General features: G+C 32.7%; 1 long non-coding RNA gene across 1 annotated transcript; it reads right to left on the bottom strand.

Moving 5' to 3' along the window:
- Positions 1 to 4,248: 4,248 nt before the first annotated feature.
- Positions 4,249 to 5,988, bottom strand: LOC134257891 (uncharacterized). The gene is made up of 3 exons (XR_009990026.1): positions 5,276 to 5,988; positions 4,897 to 4,973; positions 4,249 to 4,306 (listed from the first exon to the last, which is right to left on the bottom strand). It is a non-coding gene; the product is annotated as an uncharacterized LOC134257891 (long non-coding RNA).
- Between the last annotated feature and the right edge of the window lie 635 nt (positions 5,989 to 6,623).

Raw genomic sequence — 6,623 nt, 5'->3', positions numbered from 1 at the left:
GGGGACGCTTTAGCTTTATTGTACATATTAGGCCTAATTTAATGTTATATATGCTTGTAACTGTAGATTAATCATGTGTTGATAAATAAATAAATAAATGAATAAATGAATGGAAAAGTCAACAATGACAAAATATATATAAATCTCCTGCAGGTTGGTTATCGTGTATTCGGCACTTTAGTAAACACTAAGCTTAATTAATAATCAGTATATATTACTACAAATATAAGATGTTTTAAATAGTTTATGGGAAATAATTGAAAATATATTACCAAAATTAAGTGTAAATCGATAAAATGAGTAAACCGGGCTCGCTACCCATTTTAGTCACCTTGAAAAGGACAAGCGGAGATAATGATGGATAAACACAACATTTTAATTTAAAATTTTCAGTGAAGGCAAATCTTATAGTAATAAACTATGTCAGTAAATTCCATGAAAAAAGAATGTGTATTTATTCCGTTATTGTCAAAAACACGGTTTTCAGTTTCGAAATTCCCGGCCGGTGTCGCATAATATTCGTTCCGGGTGTTTCGCGTTCCGGCCGGAACCTTAAAATCATAATATTGGTTCCGGATTTTACTGTAACATAGGTTCCGGCCATGAGTTCAATCTTTGAATCGCAATATCTGTCCAGATTTCATTCCACATTGAGTCATTAAAGTAGGGTTTTTTTTTCTTGAGGTTTTAGCATGACGCAGCGACATTCTACATGTATTTTCGTGCGTCGCACAATGTTTTGTGCTTACCAATTTTAAAATATAGACGAATAAATAGCCTGATGATACTCTTTCTGGTACATATGACTTTGGTCGCATTATAAGGCTTTGTTTATATTATGTATACAACGTTTATTTTGACCCGGAACCAATTTAATAGGTATTTAGCGTTCCGGCCGGAACGCTAAGTTACCCGGAACGTATGTTATGCGACACCGGCTCGGCCCGAGTTTCGGTACCCATTTTAGTCACACTACAGAAGAGCGGAAATGAAGAAAACCACCTGTCTGGATGTATAGCTAAGGCCTAATGAAATTCAGAACTTTATTTTAACAAGGATTAATTCACGCAAGTATTAAATCAGTCCGATTGATTTGGCGTGTGTGAATTATTCCATTAACATCACAAAATGTCCAATTGGAATTCTGCTGTCAGTCAGTGTCTGAAGGAATTAGTTTTGTTTACATGTCAGTGATGTAAGTATTTAATATAGCATGCTATGAATTTGGGCCCAATTTGGGGGTTATTTCTTGCAAAACGGAATCAAGCTCTATGTGGTAGATATTAGGGGAATTTACATGGTCAAAAATTAATGTAACTTTTTTTAGTTTTCTGTCTTAGTCTAACTCAACACTCAAGCCAGTCAAGGGAGGAGGAATACATGTATCTGTCAGGGTGTCCCATGTATCAGTAGAGTATGTCACATTGTGCCTGTTTAAGGTTAATCAAGTTCAAGTTCAGCTTATTTATGGATTCTATAACATTAAGGTCTGTGCGAATGAGTTCAATAATTAATCCCTGCATCCTGCATGTACTTTTATGGGGTACTTACAAGGGTGGATCTTAACAACTGCAGTGATATAGATGTGATGTGAAATTTCTATTTTCCTTTTAAAAAACTGTGAACCAAAAATTATCACTTTGAAAACAGAGTACCAATCACACGTTATGTATGGAAATACCCTATTATGAAATCTTTAATATTTTTTTTTCTGAATCACGTGAATATCATTCATATCTATGTATTTAACTTCTGAAGGGTGAGAAAATTGCAATTCATGTAACTATGTACATTTACAACCCAAAATGAAACCTGAACTGAAGTCATGAATAGGATCTTCCTAATAATTATGACAGATGTTTTCTATATACAAGAATTCAAGTCTGTATTTCATTTAACCCATTGATTGATTGAATGGAAAAAAAAAACAAGCAAATTCAAAGAATTGTGGTCCCCTGCTTTTGGTGTCCTTATGGATGAGATGTTATTATAATTTATGTACAACATATTTTGTCAAATAAAAATGCCAGGTATCATATGTCATTGAAGAGTTACTGTAGCTCCAAAGTTTTTTTTTCTAATTAGGTCAAATATGAAGGTAAAGGTCAAGGGCTCAGAGTTCTTAGCATGCTCAGAAATATCATGCCACAGACATATTAAAACCATATCTCTTCTAAATCAAAGTCATAAGGATTAAAGGAAAAATTAATATTTATGAAAAGTATGTCATACTTCAAGGTCAAGATATAATGGTAAAAAATCATGATAGTGTAATCTGTATTAAGAAAGGAATAATTTGCACAGGTAATATCCCTTGCAGAATATTCCTGAGATGTCCTAAGAAATCCTGAAAAATTTTAAGATTTATTCCTCAGATATTTTGAAAAATCCTAGGATTATTCCAAGATATCCTGAGATGTTTTGGACAGGAATTCCTGGGATTTCCTTGGACAGTCCCAATTCAGGGGTTCTAGAAAAATCCCAGGAATCAAAACACCAAGACTTCCCAGGATATCCCAGGAAAACCCCAACACTTAAAATGTCCTAGGAAATCAGGAATTCCTAGGATTTCCTAGGATATCCTAGCCTCCTAGGACATCTTTTTTTTAAAAAATCATACATAGCAACAAAGCAGAATTATAAATCTCTGAAAAAAAATTTAATGAATGTATGCATTATAAAAATTCGTGGCCACACAGAAAAAATAATACATAAAATAATTTTTTAAAAATGCTGATGGTATCTGACACAACAAATTCTTTACAATTTTACTGCTGTAACATTATAGTGCAGTTATAATTCAACATCATGATTTACACACAAGGGGAAACAGATTGTCTTATTTTCAAACTATGTTAATACATTCTGAAGCAGCTCTCATAGAATATTTATGATATACATGTACAATGACAAATATTAATAATAATAAAAAAAATATTTAAATCAACAACCTAATGTAGAGAGTAGGGGTGAGGCCCTCAGGGTTCATCACTTCTGAAGAATTCTGTACAATAAAAGATTCAGATACCAAACAGAACTAATTCATAACACCCCCCCCTAAAAAAAACAAAAACAGTATGCACCTGGTGGCAACAAAGTTTGAAAAAAAAACCAAAAACATATAGGTCAAAGTCACAAGGTCATTAACCTTGATGTAATTTGAAAGAACTTAATTAGTGGAGTATGGATACTCAATATAAAATCTCTACCTCTTTTGGTTCAAAAATAAAAGATTCAATAAGGCTATATTTTAGCATAACGATGACAGTCAAGGTCATTGGTCTTGGTCTCATTTGAAAGTGGAGTAAGCATACCCAATATGAAGTATCTATATCTCTCATGATTCAAAAGTTATGGAAAAAAGGTAAATTGGCAATAGGCAGATAAAACAGACAGGCAAAAACAATATGTGTCCCCAAAAGAGGCCTTGACCTCTGACCATTTCACTTCAAAATATATAAGGGTAATATTTAATTTATAAACAATATTAAATTTGTATTGATGATTAATCATGTTCTGCAGTGGGATCGTCAAAATGATTTATAATATAAAATGTCATTGCAATGTCTGATGGCTTTTTGGAAATGTAAAGAGAACGAAGTGTTACAGACAAACAGAAAGATAAACAGACCCAAATTAATATCCCCCCTGCACCTTGTCAATCCAATGAAAGTTGCCCAGCTTTAGTTGGTCACTAATGTACTTCTTTAGCTGTACATTTTCTTCTTCATCGCCAGTGGCCTAGTTGCAGATCTTGAAGCCTTTTTTCGTTTTCTTCACTCGACTTTTCACTTGTCTTTGCTAAAATAAAATTTTACTTAATGTATTCCATTGTTTAGTCTAAATATGTAATTATTTCTAAGGGATGAAAATCAAACTTGTAAAATTTAGTAGCCAAAGATGCTACATGTACCAAGCTTTAAATTCTACCAGTCCATAAAAATATGTGTTTGCCCAAGTAAGATGAACCATTTTTCTCAAAAGATTTATTTTATTCACACTTGCATAAGGAATAAGGTATGTTAATCAATTGCATACACGACGTGATTAACAAATGATGTCATAATAATCTTACTGAATAGCCTTTTTGTAGAAAATAAAATTTTAATTCGCAATAGTTAACCGCTTTACCACAGCTGTCGTATGAAGTCAATTTACTTGGCATTAAAATACTGTGAATTAAACTTTTCCGTGTGAACAGAACATTAAAATCATACATTAACATTATTTATTTGAACAGCTACCTTTTTAGCAATATTCTCCTTGTTGTAATTTGCTTCTTTTCCCTTAGTCCGAGTTAAACAGTCTGCAAAGTTATCAATAAAATTTTTTATAAGACGTGTACATATTTGTTCTTTTGTAATCTAGCTGAAATTAATTTTAATGATGGCTGTCATTGATATTTCTTGCTGATTTTTTTCATTTTTCTGTTCTAAATTTTGTGAATATTATCTTATGAGTTTATGACATCTGCGTCAGTTTTCCCAACTTAATATAAGTTACAGAGCTTGAAATGTACCATAAACTTTCATAGACGACTTTCACATTTACAAAAGTTATTCCCCTTTGCAGGGTCAATCCGGGGTCAACTGGCGTAAGACACTGTTTTCCCTCTCTAACCTTACCAACTTTATGGGTCAGTATCTCAGAAATATAGTATGAATGAATTTGTTCATTACTTTTTTAAAAAGTTGCCCCATATTCTGGCAATACAGTTACAGACCGATATTGTTAGATATAAATGTCTGAAAATAAAAATATTTCCAGGTAACTTACAAAGGACAAAGTGGGAAAAATGAGTGTTACGCCGACAACCGGAGATAACTCTTAGGAATGTGAAATCTGTCTATTCTTTCAAGTTTACAAAAGAAAATTTTAAAAAAGATTACAAGATACCTGAAACTTTCTCTTCATTTGGTAGTCTCAATGGGAGTTTCCAGTCTCATAATCCTTGCCAGGCTTCAAGGTTCTAGCTAGAAGATAACAATGCAATGGAAGATTTAATTAAGAGTATAATTCCAAAATTTACACCATGTCCAAACATTCAATGCAAATTTAACAGTAACTGATAGTAAATATTTGTTTATAAGTCTTCTGCTTACTAAATCTTAACATGTTAAACCTGGAAATATTTCATTGTGTATGTACGTTTGATTCATGGACTAGACTGAATTACAGTATGCCCAAAAACCTTTTACAACACATCACATGCACTAAACTATTAAACAATATTTGTGTGTTTAAATACATATTAAAGGAAACCCCTGCCACTTACCCCACTGGCCTGTGGCCATGATATCTACACTTCTTCCAACATTCCCTTTACTGCACTCCTAGCGAATCCAAGATTTTTGAGAAAGAGAACATGGTTTATGTGAAGAATTAGAGTCAATCTTGGGCGTAAGTTGTGCATTTCATCAGTCTCTCTAAACATTGCCGCTCCTTGAACTCCTATTTTGCGCTTCTCGATGAGGTCTCGCGAGAGGATGATACAGGACGGTGTAAAGTTATTTCGTGCCACACCAAGAAAATGCGGTTTGTTTAATTCTTGAAAATAATTTGTGATTAATGTGAATTTACGTTTTTTTTTTTTTTTTTACAAAAAGAAAATATATTTTAGCGAATATTTTCTGACAAATTAATATTCAAAGCTGAGTTGACAGTAAAATATATTTTATACACCGGGTACTAATTGATCGAAGATCACTTTTTTTGTACCACCTCTCGGAAGTTCGCGCGAGAGAATGCTGCAGATACGGTGTAGGGGTATTTTGTACACCTTTAAGAAATATCCCGACATTTTCCCGAGAATCTTGTTAAAAAAAACACGTAAGTTATTATAAGTGACAAACGAACCGCATATTAGAAAAATAAAATATAAATATCCTTGATCAACCAATTCTACTAACAGAAAGTGTTACAGAAGAAAATATTTTCGAAGAACCACGATGATACATTTAGGCCAAGAACAATTTGCATGGAAACCGTCCAAACACAAATATGGCGGATCGTGAAGTTGTCACATTGTGCTGTAAACAACGACTTTTCTTCGCATCTACAAGCCTGTCACGATGTCTGTAAGTATCTTATTGCTAAGTGATGAATGAAAATTAGTATATCTGGCAATAAAACCTATAGGGAAAACGCATTTTTATCGTATTTAATAGTTATGTAACGAATCGAATTTGGTTTAAACCTTTGAAAAGTTTTTTTTGATCTCTGTTTATGGGATAAAATTTTCAGGAAACTCTATTAGTTTTACTGCGTTTTTTAAATTTTCCTCGTTAAATAAAAGCAATACTCAATATCAAAAACATGAGAAATTATATTCTCAAACTCAATACAACACAATTCTAACCCAACAAAATTTGAAATACCAAGCTTTTTAAGTCAGAAAGTGACGAAAGTATAATGTCACAGACCAAGTCATGCTTCTTGAGTATGCTGTTTATGTAGTATTTAAATTTATGTGGTGTACTCTTCTTTCAATGACTCAATATTTACTTTTCTTTGTAATATCTCTGGCAGTTATGGGTGAATATACAGAAAATCATACAGATTTTGATGAAGATGTTAAAGATAGTAAAGTCAAAGACAGTTTGATGAACCAAATGACACTGATA

This window comes from Saccostrea cucullata, unplaced genomic scaffold, assembly GCF_032062105.1.
Source record: "Saccostrea cucullata isolate Sc308-1 unplaced genomic scaffold, CSIRO_AGI_Scuc_v1 ctg16019, whole genome shotgun sequence".
NCBI classification, from domain to species: Eukaryota; Metazoa; Mollusca; class Bivalvia; order Ostreida; family Ostreidae; genus Saccostrea; species Saccostrea cuccullata.
Note: the sequence above shows the minus strand (reverse complement) of the source record. Positions and strands in the feature narration are given on the sequence as shown.